The sequence below is a fragment of the Pleuronectes platessa genome, chromosome 3 (genome assembly GCF_947347685.1).
Source record: "Pleuronectes platessa chromosome 3, fPlePla1.1, whole genome shotgun sequence".
In the NCBI taxonomy this organism is placed as follows: domain Eukaryota; kingdom Metazoa; phylum Chordata; class Actinopteri; order Pleuronectiformes; family Pleuronectidae; genus Pleuronectes; species Pleuronectes platessa.
In genome coordinates, this window is record NC_070628.1 from 561,257 (window position 1) to 577,569 (window position 16,313).

A 16,313-nucleotide genomic window follows, 5' to 3' on the forward strand; every position below is an offset into this window, starting at 1 on the left:
GGCTCTCTGAGGTTTCTACATATTTTTACCCTGTTAAAAGGATTTTTAGTAGTTTTTCCTTACTCTTGCTGAGGGTTAAGGACAGAGGATGCCACACCCTGTTAAAGCCCTATGAGATGAATTGTAATTTGTGAATAAGGGCTATACAAATAAAATTTGATTGATTGATTGATTGAGGATAACGGAAACAACAGTACAAAATAAATATGTTCTTAAATCACGGGGTGTTTCACTGCTGTTGTTTGTTGTTGACTCTCTTCTCTTTTCTTAGCAGGATTTAAGAATAGCATCATTAAACATAAACGGGGGCAGAGAAGCTAAGAAAAGAGCTGTCCTATCAGAAACAATAAAGCATAAGAGACTGGATGTAGTGTTTCTACAGGAAACACATGAGGACACTCTCAATGAGATCGACTGGGGCTGATGGTGGGGTGGACAACATGTCCTCAGCCATGGGACCAATATAAGAACAGGAGTTACCATCCTCTTTTCTAGAAAAGTTAGTGTAAATATAATCTCTCACACAGAGATAATTCAAGGTGGAATCCTGGTTGTAAAAGTTGAAATACAAGATTTTAAATTCAGTTTTATTATATCTTCATATCTCATATCTATGCACCAAACCAAGGCTCTGAGCAGGAAAGAGTTTTTAAAGTTTTAAATGAAACACTTAGCGGCATTGATCAAAATGAATGTATTGTGTTGGGTGGAGATTGGAACTGCTGCACAGATTTGAAGCTAGATAGGACGGGTGTGGAGCCCAACCCAGTCTCATCAGAAAACGTTCAATGGCAACGTTGGTCCACTTGGAACGACGTTACCATCTCACAATCTGGCCTCTCAGATTGTGAGATGGTAACATTTAGTCCTCCCATTGTTTTGCATTGGCGTGTTCTCACGTCACGTTACTCTCAAGCTCCCGTCTGCGGAGAGGAAAACATGGCGGAGATTGTTTGTTTTTGAGATAAAAATATAATTTTGTAACTTAGTTTGGGCATAAAAATACATTCTGACACCATTTCAAGCGAGAAATGTGCTCTTTGCTTCCACAGTCTTCAGCCAGTTCGTGCTTATGATAAATATTTTAATAGTTATCACGCATGTGTTTATCGTTGCTATGACGGTTGCCATGCCACCACGGCGCAGCGTGGTGTTTAAATCACAGTCCCTGCGTGGTGTCCTTCAGTGATCGTGAATGTTATTCTTGTTATATAATAGTAATATTTGAGGCTAGATAACATCTCTAATGAGAAGGAACCTGCGAGTCTGTTCATACCGAGGCCGGCCCGAGTGCGCGAGCCGAGCGGCCCGAGTGCGCGAGCCGAGCGGCCCGAGCGGCGCGAGCCGAGCGGCCCGAGCGGCGCGAGCCGAGCGGCCCGAGCGGCGCGAGCCGAGCGGCCCGAGTGCGCGAGCGGACATGACGTGTGGCTGTCGTAAAAACCCTATTTGTAAACAACCAGTCCTTTTAACTCGGGGCTGCGTCATAAACACGGCGCGCTTGGAAGACCACGATGTCATCTTCCTTCTGTCAGGTAAGTAGTTTATTGTTTTTAAAGATCGTTACGATCTAGGTTTACAGTCCGAGTGCGGATAGAGTCCGTCAATCCACACTATGGACGCTGTTCATCAGCTAATACGCCATTGTTAGCCACATGCTACAGCCCACGGTAGCCTGTGCTAACTGGGAGGTGAATACATTGTTGTTGAAACCAGTTCAAGACGCTTAGCTCATCATTGAGGGACGCTACAATATAAATATAAACATGAATTTGATTTATGAATGCTTTAGATTAATAAGGAGTGTATTTCTCTACTATTACTCCACAATATCAGGTCAATTTGGTTTAATGTATAGTATGCACTATGACAATAATGTTTCCATGTTATGGAGTTGCGATTCATTTTATAAAACAATTGCTATGTTCTGTTTTTTAATCAAGGAGGATCAAAGTGAAGCTACAGGAGTTTCATTAACGTCAATAACTTGGACCGAACGGTTTGTTTTGCTTGATGAAGAGCAGGAAGGGCAGCCTGGAGAGAAAGAGAAGCCGGGTTGAGCCCACTACCATCATCCACGTACCACGAGGAAGATGAGGGAGAGAAATGATCCTACCATTAAAGAGGTACTTTTAAGTTACATACCAGAAACACCATTTTATATAATGTGTTAAATATACATTTTATTACATCCCCAAAGTACGCTTGCTGAAATACAAGTTTATATCACACTGAAAGAATTTTGATCAATCATGCTTCCCTGCTGTGATTGTTTAACTGGGAAAACAACTTTTTCCACAGGAAGGCAAGTCAATTTAAGGAATACATGTGCAAAGTTTTCCTCTGTTATGTATAATGATGACCCCCATCAAACATAATGTTAGCAATATTTACACCTTTTAATTTATACTGTTTATTTCTGTCTACATGTGTGAATTTGCCTTCATTAGTTTCAGAAAAGAGCGATGATGTATCGGTCAGTGGGCGGCAGCACGAGACTCCGCAAACTAGTCTGTAAGCAAAGCAGACGAAGGCATCGAGGTTGCGGCCTGCCATCATTGTTATTTTTGCTTAAGGGACTGAATATGTTTCATGCAGGAATATTAGCATTTCCCTTATATCTACCAAAACTGCTTGTTTCCCAGACTGCAGTTTTGTTTTGATCCGATGTGGTGTGCAAATACAACCGTATCTGCAATGGGTTGTGGGGCATTAACATTTGTAACTCTAATTTTGTTTTGACAGACTGTGAAAAGAACGTTGAGAACGTCACCACTCTACAGGAAGACACAGTCCAGTAATGGGTGTCAGAAGTTCAGTAGTGAACGACAGGTACTGTGGAAAAATGTGTGTCATTGTTGTACAATGTCCTTTGACTCTGTTTACACAAGGTTAACACAAAAAGGTTTGATTGTAAACTGATATTGGTATGAATTCATGTTATTCTCCTCTTCACAAGAAACAAACAATCCAAATTACCTGCAGCAAGCCCTTGATGGACGCTTCAGCTGCATCGTCAGACTGGTGAGACAGCAAGATGCCAACTTTAATGCCAATTTATTTGTGTAACATTCTGTGACCAAATGTATAGATAACTTTTTGTAGATTGTAAAAAAGATAACCCATTTATTAAAAAAAAACTACACTAGAATTACCGCACTGCGTTGTATGACTCCGCTAACCAGTGCAGTGTCCGTCTACATATTTCTACATATTTTCTCTCATATAAATGACACTGTGTCTCTTGACAACTGAAACCATAAGATGAGGTCAGTGTGGCCTTGACCTTTTGACTTTAACACAAATACACAGTTAGACAATCCGAAAACATACAGTTATGCCAAAATATATTTTGTTTCACATTCTAGATGGCATAAGCAGAGACATCAACTCAGGAAAAATATTTCTGTAGAAAAGAAAGCCCTGTACGTGTGTACGTATGTATACATACACACGTACAAACGCACTATTGAGACGTTTTGTTTTTTATCATATATTCTCAGGAAGGACTGATGCATTTACTGAGACGGGACGCGAGGGCCTACTCTGCGTGCTCAGAGTTCAAGCCCAGCAGGCTGCAGCGGGCCTGACATATTCCGGAACAGCAGCACAGTCTTTGGATGACTCCTCTGAAGATGAAACATGGCGAGGTACTTCTCCACTGATGAAGAACTGTGAGGGCTGTGATTAGCTACACTCTCTTGCTACAAGGCTACTCTTGCTACTCCCTGGCAGCCTTAGGAAGGCATTAGCTTGCTGTTGGGTAGCTGTTAGCTTCAGCATTTTTAGTTTTTAGCGGCCTGTGTGACGTTTATGTTTAAAACCAAAAAATCAGAGGGAACCATCTTCATAATGAAACACTATGGTTTGTTTGTGTGTCCTTCAGTTCTTCTCAAGAGAAGCAGTACCGGTGTGCCTCAGCTCCACGGTCCCTCCTGCAACCTCCGCTCCTGATGCTAACCTCATGTCTCCATCACACCAAGCAGCAGACCTGGATTGACAGACCTTTCTCCAGAGCTGCCCCCTCCCTCTGAAACCCCCCTCTCCAAAACACTATTTGTGTAGTTTTTAAAGTATTTTTTGCATGAGAATTGTTGATCATAACATTTCCAGCAGATGCCTTAATGTAATGTTTGTGCACAATAAATGACATTGATCATAACATATTGCTATTTCCTTGCACTTCTACACCATGATATTGTCAGATAAGATGCTGATTACATTAAAGCAGTGAATGCTCTGCTTTAAGCAACATAAACACACAATGATCCAATGGATCGGAAGTAGAATGGGCACATTACATTCTGTAGAGAATGCCTCAGTAATTGAAGTCAGAAAATAACTTTCTTTATCTGAGGTTCCAGTCATTTATAGTCACAGCAGAGCACACAGGTCTGGTTGTCTAGGGACACCCATATCATATTGTTTAAGATGTGTAACATAAAGTTTGTGTATCAGTGCAAAATACATACCGTCATTAGTCAAGAGTTCACTCTCTTGTTTACACTAAATTTAGGTGACCCAGATGTTTCACAATGCATCTGATAAGGTCTTATGAGAAACATTCTTAACATTAAAGAAATCAACACAGAGGATAGCAGTAGATGTTTGACTTCAATCCGTAGCTGATAATCAGCGGCCTGACTTATTCAAACACATTAATACTACAATGAATGAGGCAGGGGTTTTCCATCAGAAATCATTTCTGGGACATTAATTTAAAAGATCTCCAGTATAAGTAAATGTGTTTTAAAATTGGTTTACATCCAAGTGAGAGGCTGTCCCATCACATGGATTTAAGACATATATATTGTTTGTATAAGCTGTCCCTCAGTTAAGTACTTGCACTTCTTGAAAAGCTCTATATAAATAAGATGTATTATTGTTTATACATTGCTTTATACATGTTTTCCTAAAAGTCACTGTAGATACAGAAACAACAGTATGGTTCAGGTGACAGTGAGTGGAATGTGAAGGTAATTCCAATGAGCTCAAGAGAAACCTAATGTGACGATATAGTTGATTTCTGATAGATAATCCCTGCCTCATTCATTGTGGTATTAATGTGTTTGAAAAAGTCAGGCTGCTGATTACCAGCTACTGATTTGAGTCAAACATCTATTGCTATCCTCTGTGTTGATTTCTTTAATGTTAAGAATGTTTCTCATAAGACCTTATCAGATTGCATTGTGAAACATCTGGGTCACCTAAATTTAGTGTAAACAAGAGGGTGAACTCTTGACTAATGACGGTATGTATTTTGCACTGATACACAAACTTGATGTTACACATCTTAAACAATATGATATGGGTGTCCCTAGACAACCAGACCTGTGTGCTCTGCTGTGACTATAAATGACTGGAACCTCAGATAAAGAAAGTTATTTTCTGACTTCAATTACTGAGGCATTCTCTACAGAATGTAATGTGCCCATTCTACTTCCGATCCATTGGATCATTGTGTGTTTATGTTGCTTAAAGCAGAGCATTCACTGCTTTAATGTAATCAGCATCTTATCTGACAATATCATGGTGTAGAAGTGCAAGGAAATAGCAATATGTTATGATCAATGTCATTTATTGTGCACAAACATTACATTAAGGCATCTGCTGGAAATGTTATGATCAACAATTCTCATGCAAAAAATACTTTAAAAACTACACAAATAGTGTTTTGGAGAGGGGGGTTTCAGAGGGAGGGGGCAGCTCTGGAGAAAGGTCTGTCAATCCAGGTCTGCTGCTTGGTGTGATGGAGACATGAGGTTAGCATCAGGAGCGGAGGTTGCAGGAGGGACCGTGGAGCTGAGGCACACCGGTACTGCTTCTCTTGAGAAGAACTGAAGGACACACAAACAAACCATAGTGTTTCATTATGAAGATGGTTCCCTCTGATTTTTTGGTTTTAAACATAAACGTCACACAGGCCGCTAAAAACTAAAAATGCTGAAGCTAACAGCTACCCAACAGCAAGCTAATGCCTTCCTAAGGCTGCCAGGGAGTAGCAAGAGTAGCCTTGTAGCAAGAGAGTGTAGCTAATCACAGCCCTCACAGTTCTTCATCAGTGGAGAAGTACCTCGCCATGTTTCATCTTCAGAGGAGTCATCCAAAGACTGTGCTGCTGTTCCGGAATATGTCAGGCCCGCTGCAGCCTGCTGGGCTTGAACTCTGAGCACGCAGAGTAGGCCCTCACGTCCCGTCTCAGTAAATGCATCAGTCCTTCCTGAGAATATATGATAAAAAACAAAACGTCTCAATAGTGCGTTTGTACGTGTGTATGTATACATACGTACACACGTACAGGGCTTTCTTTTCTACAGAAATATTTTTCCTGAGTTGATGTCTCTGCTTATGCCATCTAGAATGTGAAACAAAATATATTTTGGCATAACTGTATGTTTTCGGATTGTCTAACTGTGTATTTGTGTTAAAGTCAAAAGGTCAAGGCCACACTGACCTCATCTTATGGTTTCAGTTGTCAAGAGACACAGTGTCATTTATATGAGAGAAAATATGTAGAAATATGTAGACGGACACTGCACTGGTTAGCGGAGTCATACAACGCAGTGCGGTAATTCTAGTGTAGTTTTTTTTTAATAAATGGGTTATCTTTTTTACAATCTACAAAAAGTTATCTATACATTTGGTCACAGAATGTTACACAAATAAATTGGCATTAAAGTTGGCATCTTGCTGTCTGGCCAGTCTGACGATGCAGCTGAAGCGTCCATCAAGGGCTTTCTGCAGGTAATTTGGATTGTTTGTTTCTTGTGAAGAGGAGAATAACATGAATTCATACCAATATCAGTTTACAATCAAACCTTTTTGTGTTAACCTTGTGTAAACAGAGTCAAAGGACATTGTACAACAATGACACACATTTTTCCACAGTACCTGTCGTTCACTACTGAAAAACTGACACCCATTACTGGACTGTGTCTTCCTGTAGAGTGGTGATGTTCTCAACGTTCTTTTCACAGTCTGTCAAAACAAAATTAGAGTTACAAATGTTAATGCCCCACAACCCATTGCAGATACGGTTGTATTTGCACACCACATCGGATCAAAACAAAACTGCAGTCTGGGAAACAAGCAGTTTTGGTAGATATAAGGGAAATGCTAATATTTCTACATGAAACATATTCAGTCCCTTAAGCAGAATAACAATGATGGCAGGCCGCAACCTCGATGCCTTCGTCTGCTTTGCTTACAGACTAGTTTGCGGAGTCTCGTGCTGCCGCCCACTGACCGATACATCATCGCTCTTTTCTGAAACTAATGAAGGCAAATTCACACATGTAGACAGAAATAATCAGTATAAATTAAAAGGTGTAAATATTGCTAACATTATGTTTGATGGGGGTCATCATTATACATAACAGAGGAAAACTTTGCACATGTATTCCTTAAATTTACTTGCCTTCCTGTGGAAAAAGTTGTTTTCCCAGTTAAACAATCACAGCAGGGAAGCATGATTGAAATAAAATTCTTTCAGTGTGATGTAAACTTGTATTTCAGCAAGCGTACTTTGGGGATGTAATAAAATGTATATTTAGCACATTATATAAAATGGTGTTTCTGGTATGTAACTTAAAAGTACCTCTTTAATGGTAGGATCATTTCTCTCCCTCATCTTCCTCGTGGTACGTGGATGATGGTAGTGGGCTCAACCCGGCTTCTCTTTCTCTCCAGGCTGCCCTTCCTGCTCTTCATCAAGCAAAACAAACCGTTCGGTCCAAGTTATTGACGTTAATGAAACTCCTGTAGCTTCACTTTGATCCTCCTTGATTAAAAAACAGAACATAGCAATTGTTTTATAAAATGAATCGCAACTCCATAACATGGAAACATTATTGTCATAGTGCATACTATACATTAAACCAAATTGACCTGATATTGTGGAGTAATAGTAGAGAAATACACTCCTTATTAATCTAAAGCATTCATAAATCAAATTCATGTTTATATTTATATTGTAGCGTCCCTCAATGATGAGCTAAGCGTCTTGAACTGGTTTCAACAACAATGTATTCACCTCCCAGGTAGCACAGGGTACCGTGGGCTGTAGCATGTGGCTAACAATGGCGTATTAGCTGATGAACAGCGTCCATAGTGTGGATTGACGGACTCTCTCCGCACTCGGACTGTAAACCTAGATCGTAACGATCTTTAAAAACAATAAACTACTTACCTGACAGAAGGAAGATGACATCGTGGTCTTCCAAGCGCGCCGTGTTTATGACGCAGCCCCGAGTTAAAAGGACTGGTTGTTTACAAATAGGGTTTTTACGACAGCCACACGTCATGTCCGCTCGGCTCGCGCACTCGGGCCGCTCGGCTCGCGCACTCGGGCCGCTCGGCTCGCGCACTCGGGCCGCTCGGCTCGCGCACTCGGGCCGCTCGGCTCGCGCACTCGGGCCGCTCGGCTCGCGCACTCGGGCCGGCCTCGGTATAAACAGACTCGCATGATCCTTCTCATTAGAGATGTTATCTAGCCTCAAATATTACTATTATATAACAAGAATAACATTCACGATCACTGAAGGACACCACGCAGGGACGGTGATTTAAACACCACGCTGCGCCGTGGTGGCATGGCAACCGTCATAGCAACGATAAACACATGCGTGATAACTATTAAAATATTTATCATAAGCACGAACTGGCTGAAGACTGTGGAAGCAAAGAGCACATTTCTCGCTAGAAATGGTGTCAGAATGTATTTTTATGCCCAAACTAAGTTACAAAATTATATTTTTATCTGAAAAAACAAGGAATCTCCGCCATGTTTTCCTCTCCGCAGACGGGAGCTTGAGAGTCACGTGACCTGAGAACACGCCAATGCAAAACAATGGGAGGACTAAATGTTACCATCTCACAATCTGAGAGGCCAGATTGTGAGATGGTAACGTCGTTCCAAGTGGACCAACGTTGCCATTGAACGTTTTCTGATGAGACTGGGTTGTGGAGCCACATGTTCAGTCCTCCCAGCTTTTATCTGAGAGTATCATGAAAGCAGATCTGGTGGATGTGTGGAGGATGAAACATCCTTCAGCCCGGCAGTACACCTGGTGAAGGTGTTAGATGGAAGGATGAGTGCAGCAGGTTAGATCTTACTGCCACTTTTACTAATCAGGTTTTTAACTGTCAGATCCTCCCTGTTGGTTTTACTGATCATCATCTAGTTTTAATGGAGTTTATTTTATCACCAACAGTAAAACCAAAGTCTTTTTGGCATTTTAACGTTAAATTATTGCATGATTTTACTTTCTGTGAACATTTTAAACTGTTTTGGGCTTTTTGGGGAAAAAAGAAACATGAGTTTTCCTCCCTCACCCGGTGGTGGGAAGTAGGAAAAGCCCAAATCAGAGTGTTCTGTCAGCAACACTCAGCCAACTCCACAGTTAAAATAAAAAGAGCCATTCAGACATTAGAAGAGGAAATCAGGAACCTGGAGGCTGACACACAAAACAACGGGCAGAATGCAGAACGGCTCAAAACTAAGGGACAGGACTTAAACTCATTTCACATGAGAGAGCCAAAGGAGCCTTGGTCAGAGCCCGATTCACTAAACTACATGATATGGACGCTCCGACCACCTTCTTCTTCAACTTAGAGAGGTCGGTGGCTCGGAGGAAAAGGTGGAAGCAAAGTTGTCTAAATGGAAATGGTTGCTACCTTATCTGTCCTACAGGGGGAGAGTTCTGATGGTGAATAACTTGGTCTCCTCGTCTCTTTGGCACAGACTTATTGTGTTGGTGCCACCTCCTGGTCTGGTTAAGGATGTGCAGCGTCGCCTGGTGACTTTCTTCTGGTCTGGTCAGCACTGGCTGAGGGCAGCGGCCCTGTATCTCCCTGTGGCAGAGGGAGGTCAAGGTCTCATTGACCTTGTGTCTTTAACTGCGGCCTTCAGACTGCAGACAGTGCAGAAGTTACTGTGCGGCTGTGGTCTCTGCTGATTGGCTCCTGCTCGTCTGCTGCTCAGACAAGATGGCCGACTAGGCCTGGACAAACAGTTATTTCTGTTATCATCAACTGAAGCTGACCTGACTGGACTGACTCCGTTCTACAGCTCGGTGGTGAACGCCTGGCAGACGCTGGAGGTCAAGCGGACTCCTGACCCCAGACCAGGGATATGGTTGTTTGAGGAGCTGCTGTTCTACAATGAGTTCCTGAGAACTGACACCTGTTCCTCTAAAACATTAAGGAATAAGTTTATTGAGGCGGGCATCATCAAACTGGGCCACCTCACAAAGGCCTCCATGGAAACACTCTGTGACGTCACCAACATCAGGTCCTCCAGAGTGCTGGAGAGGATTGTGGAGGAAGTGATGCAGTCCCTGTCTGTGCCACTGGGAGCGTTTGCTGAAGATCGTTCTCTAGCTGACCAATGGGATGATGACTGTGAGAACCTGTTTCCCCCCCCAGAGTGGACTGCTTCTTTCCTTCAGAACCACAGTGCTGGGTAGTTTCAGCTCTTCTGGGAAGAAGCAGCTTTATGTATCTTTTTTAGGGTACCAGCCAATAAGGGTGTGGAGGTATTATTGTACAAGTACAATAATAAAGTTCCCCTTCATGTAATATTGGTTTATGTCATTTGTAAATCCACCAATAAACCTGCAGAGCCACAAACAAATAGAATAGAATTTACACTCGTGTCAGTTTTATTTCTTGTTTTCATAGAAAGTAGTTTCTATGGTGGAATTCCAGTTACTCCAATTTAGACTTGATGGGAAACCATGTAGTCTGCAGCCAGGTACTCTGGCTCTTTGCTGACACCTTGTGGTCAAACACTGGTACTGTTGGGATGCAAATCTCAGCAGTTATTGAAATACACAACGGTCAAATGATGCATCACAATGCAGCTGTATTTCTGTAGATCTATAAACCACACTGTGACTGGACTGTATGAATGTGACCTGACGTGGCAGAGTTCTGCAGATGGAGTCACACATTCAGCTCCAACACCAAATATAACAACCTTCAACTCACAGGAGGAAACATGGGTTTGAGCTCAGGCTTCATTTGATGGAGTTGGGCCGTTTGGGAGTTTTCCACATTTTAACAAACTATTGACGGATCAGACCGATCTCAAGGAAACACGTCTTCATCGTGTTCACATGATGAAGACGTGTTTGACTCCAGAGTTTCTGAGGCTCATTTAAACATTATGATGAATCTCATTGGACGGCTCAGTCCCAGTAGACGCTCCCAGTCAGGACTCAGTGTGAAAGTGAAGATCTGGATTCATGATCCCACACCGTCCATTATTAACTAAATACATGATCCTAAGTTTGTTATCTACATCATAACATCACAATAAAACATGAACTGTGAACCAGTTCATCTTCATGGGTATGAACTGGACTTTGAACTGGGTGGAATCAAGAGTGAACTGGTTCCACAGGGAGAAGGAGCCTGAGAACAGGGAGCGGTCAGACTCCATTTTCACCTGGACGAGCAGAAGGAAGGAAAGTGAGCAGGTGAGTGTGAACACAACTTTCTGAAAGTTTCACTGTCTCACTCTCACACCTGCTGTTAACATCCGTCTGCTGATCACATGACTCTAACATGTCAGTTCACACCTGGTGACAGACGTCATGTGATCGGATCCCAGAGACAGATGTGAACAGCAGGTCTGGATCAAAGAGCCTTCAAAGGACTAATTAACAGAGTTAACTCACAGCTTCACTTTTTATCTTCATCTGTTCATCAAGTGTTTAATAACACAACGTGTTTTCACCATCATACGTTACAGCAGTGGTCACCAACCAGTGGAGAGTCTTCACTGTGGATCCCAGTAAAGCTCTGGACTCACTGGCTGAGGTGTGGGGAACATCGACCTGCAGAGGTACACACACACACACACACACACACACACACACACACACACACACACACACGTGTTGTGTGAGTTTTAAAGTGAATATAAAGTTGTTGCTTGTGTTTGACCTTCATTTGGGCACAAAGCCATAGAACTGAGTGGAGACACAGAGAGCTGCTTCAAGCTGTGACTGATGTGCTCTCAGTGTTACTGTCTATAAAGTTCTGTAATTCATTTCCAGCCTTTATGACGTGAACATGATTCTAGATGTTGAGTTTCTTCTCTTAGTGGCCGGGGGTTGAAGGTCACATGAACTTTTACAAGCTTGTATTAATTAACTTTAATGTAGTTGATTGTGGCTATGCAGGTTTATTGATGTAATTAAAAATGACATAAACCAATATTACATGAAAAGGAACTTTATTATTGAACTTGTACAATAGTACACCTCCACACCCTTATTGACTGGTACCCTAAAAAATATATTCATATTATTAATTTAATAATATTCTCAATGAAATGGTTGAAACTGAATAAATCAAGTGATTGACTGAAATATCCCCAAAATAATGTAGGTCACATGTCAGGAAAGAGAGAGAGAGAGAGAGAGAGAGAGAGAGAGAGAGAGAGAGAGAGAGAGAGAGAGAGAGACTCTCTGTTGCGAATATTTGTGTTTGTGACGTTTTCAACAGATAAACATTGAAACTGGTGTGAAAGATCATTTCACTGTGTTCTGCTGTAAACTGAGCGCAGAACCAGAGGAAATAGACCAGACCTTGAATATCTAGAAGAGCAGCGTGGCCTGAACCACAACTGAGCCACAGCCGGTGCAACATGGACGAGGACACTTCAGAGCAAGTTGGACCCTCAACCACAAAGTAAGAGACCTGCTACAAACATGTGAAGCTCCAAACTGAATCCTCACAGAATGAACCAGTGAATGATGTGTTCTGAATAAAAACATGTTTGTGTTTGCAGAGGTCAGGACCACAGACTGAGAGCAGAGTCTCCAGGGTCCAGCTGTCTGTCTCTGAAGAGTGACCGGTCCATGTTTGAACCTCTAAACTTCAGTAATGAACCTGGACCCTCACACACAGAGTAAGAGACTGTTTCTACTGGGACCTGCTCTGAAGAGGATCTAGTTTCCTCTAGTGTGGCCCCTGCATTAGGACACAGCTTCATTGAAGTTGGTGACTAATCTCTCAGAATCACTCAAAGAGCTCAGGAGTCTCATTTATAACCGTTGCTTAGCCACTTCTCACGCAAACGTTGGGATTTATAAAAACAAACTCTGACTCATGCATACGAGCGTTTTGGAGACGGGAAAATGGCGACGCAGACATGAGGTGATGAACTGAAATAGATTATTGATCCCATTCATCATTAATATTAAAACCAACAGCTCAGTTTTGCGCACGCGACGTATCTGTTCCACACGAGCCTTTTAATTTAAAAATAAATTAAACAACTTACAGCAAATTACGTTCAGATTCGACTTAACAGCGGAGTTATGGAGCCGAGTCATTAATAGGTTTTAATAATATCTTCTCACACTGTGGGTGTATCATCAAGTCCCTGCAGTGAACGTGACTGAGCCATCAGGAGCACAGAGCTCACAGGAGATCACTTACAAGAAGTGAAGAAACTTTCCAAATCATATCCCAGAGGAGCTGAGGCTCCACTGATGTGAGGGAATCGATCCGAAGCTCTAAATAAATAAAAACTGCTGTTGTGCAATAATGCTTTAAAAGTGATACCATAAAATGGTGTGCCTTTCGGCATTCAATAAATGTGGTTATCAAAATAAAATATAAAACATTAATATTTAAAATATTCATATTAAATCATAACTTTAGTTGGTCAAACTTACCTCGGGGCACCACCCTTCAAAGGAAGGGAAAATATTTATTGATTAAGATCAGTCTCATTTAGATCTAGTTCAATTAGAAATCTCAATATTTACTATTAAAGATTATATAACAGTGAAGGTTATGGAGTTCTCGACAGTGTAGAGGTTGGCAAAATATACTTATGCAACATTAATGAAAGAACATTTGTGAAAGAAAAACATTTATTATGAATATAATAAAGTATAAAAACACAAGTTACTAACAAAAGTACTAACTATTACAAAGATGTGTATGTGAGTGTGTTTATGTAAGTGAGGGGCTCTCAAAATGGTGGTTGACCAATAGAGTAACACCTTCCTGTGGGCTCCTAAGATGGTAGCCCCCCCCCCCCCTTCTTCTGACATGTAGCGGGGGTCTGAGCTAATGAGGTGATGAGAAATGTGTGTGTCTGTGTAAATGTTAATCAAAGAATGAAAGATTCAGAGATAGAAAGCATGTGAAGAGCCTTCCTATCATTAACTTTCATTTAACTTATACACATAATATCACAACATATATCAAACTTATAAACACCACACAGAATCAAATAGACAGTCCTGCTTAGTGTAGTATCAATATTAAGCCCAGATTATGTTACCAGTCCGAGGGAAAGGGGAAAGGGTTGCTGTGCAGTTCTGTGACGTCTCCTGGCTTTGTGTGGTCGTGAGGTTTCTACATTCACGGTTCTGTTGAGCTGTGACGCTCTTGCTTGTTGAATCTTACCTGCAGGACATCGAGTCGCTGCTAGGAGTTTGGAAAAGCTGGATTTGAGAGGCGGTTTCCTTGAGAAGATGAGCTGGAAGCTAGACCTTTGCACTCCTCTTGTAGATTGGAAGAGAAGATGTGCTGGAGCAGCCAGGCCCCCCCCCTCGGAGATGCAGGAGAAACGTCTGGCCGCCTGCCTCATCGGTGGGTTGATGGAAAGAGATAGAAGAGGCTTATATTGGCTCGGTGACCTCACAGGTCACAGGGCCAGAGTGACCAATAGGAGTTGACCCTTGTGGGTTTTCACACCTCTGGGTGAAACTGATTAGAACAATGGAACCTGCGGCATCCTGGGAGATTGAGTTCCTTGGCCTTTTCAAGAACAAAGAGGCCATGGGGCCTCAGGCTTTTGACTAGACATGAAGGCCGAAAAATAGGCCTTTGGTTTCATGAAACGTGTTTCTACATCCCCCATGCGGCCTCAGGATCACACCTGACGTGTTCCTGAGGGTTCTGAGAGATGTGTGCATGCAAATGGAAGGATGAGGAAGAAGAGAGGGTTCAGCGATTTCTGATCTCACACATTGTGTTATCCACAGCAGCAGCAGAGTATCAGTGTGTTTTCTTTATTAGTGACATCACTGCTGTCCCATAAAGTCGTTCTCTACCTCCACCTCAATAACAAACACCTCGATGTCAGTGTCACAAAGTTTCACTTCCTCTTCTCATCGCTTGATGCCGTGACTCCGTCAGGACTCACGGAGGAAACCCATTGGTCAGCAGCATCATTTAATATTCATGCCGTGCTTTGAATTGACCATTTATGGTTGAAAGTGGGCGGAGTTAGAGGCAGATCCACGAACGAACGTCTCCAGGTGGACTGGGATTTATAAAGAGAACATTGTGATCAGGTGTGCGTACGTACACTTTTAATTAAACTTTCAGAGACTCATTTGGATTTGGATCTGCACCAAATTCCACACACTGGTAAACATCAGTCCTCTGAACATGTCTGTGAAAGAAGACCCCCCCCCCCCCCCCCGATCTGGTTCACAGACCACAACCTTCCACCAAGTTTACTGGTAATCTGTTGTTTTTTATAATCCCACTAACGAACCAACCAACACACAAACATACTGGGTGAACACAAAACCTCCTTGACAGAAGTGATGACAACCTGTGACTGTGACATGTGAGTGATCAGGACATGTCTTCACAGGGAGAGGAAGAGGAGTCATGTTTCTGAGGAGGAGCAGTCGTCCTGCTGTGCTTCGTGTCAGGACGTCCTGAAGGATCCAGTCTCCACCAGCTGTGGACACTGGTTCTGCAGACAGTGCATCACCTCATACTGGGACCAGTCTGGTTCTTCAGGAGACTCCTTGTGTCCCCAGTGTGGACAAAGATCCAGACCAGGAGCTGGAGGTCAGACAGCCGGTCAGAGCAGCACTGTACATGTGTCTGCTGATGTCTTCACTTCTGACAACAGCACATGTGGTTTTATTTTGTTCCTTCATACAGCATCAACATTTAACATCGTTAGAAAAGCACAAAGTTAAAAAGCTTTTATTTTCTGTAGTTTTTCTGGATCTGATGAAAACAATCAGCAGATTCTCAGATTCTCTGTCTCTCACATTGTTTCTTGTCTTTCAGCAGATCGTGGTCTGCAGGAGGTTTCAGATGAACATAAGCTCAGTTTGAGGAGGAGATGTGAACATGTGACTGAAGGAAGTGATGAAACAGGAAGTAGAACCCTCCTCAACAGGATCTACACTGAGCTCTACATCACAGAGGGACAGAGTGAAGAGGTTAATACTCAACATGAGGTGAGGCAGCTTGAGACGGCTTCCAAGAAGAAGATCCTCCAGGACACTCCCATCAAGGTCCACGACATCTTTAAAGCC

General features: G+C 42.3%; 2 protein-coding genes and 2 long non-coding RNA genes across 12 annotated transcripts in view; 2 read left to right on the plus strand and 2 right to left on the minus strand.

Moving 5' to 3' along the window:
* LOC128437454 (NACHT, LRR and PYD domains-containing protein 12) overlaps positions 1-16,313 on the plus strand; it is a 278,177-nt gene that overhangs the window by 197,460 nt on the left and 64,404 nt on the right. The gene's annotated exons all lie outside the window — the stretch shown is intronic.
* LOC128437456 (BMP/retinoic acid-inducible neural-specific protein 3) overlaps positions 1-16,313 on the minus strand; it is a 214,427-nt gene that overhangs the window by 166,179 nt on the left and 31,935 nt on the right. The gene's annotated exons all lie outside the window — the stretch shown is intronic.
* On the plus strand, positions 1,431-4,149 carry LOC128437464 (uncharacterized). Its single transcript, XR_008338219.1, has 3 exons — positions 1,431-1,532; positions 1,941-2,123; positions 2,743-4,149. It is a non-coding gene; the product is annotated as an uncharacterized LOC128437464 (long non-coding RNA).
* Positions 5,565-8,287, minus strand: LOC128437463 (uncharacterized). Its single transcript, XR_008338218.1, has 4 exons — positions 8,186-8,287; positions 7,595-7,777; positions 6,071-6,975; positions 5,565-5,834 (listed from the first exon to the last, which is right to left on the minus strand). It is a non-coding gene; the product is annotated as an uncharacterized LOC128437463 (long non-coding RNA).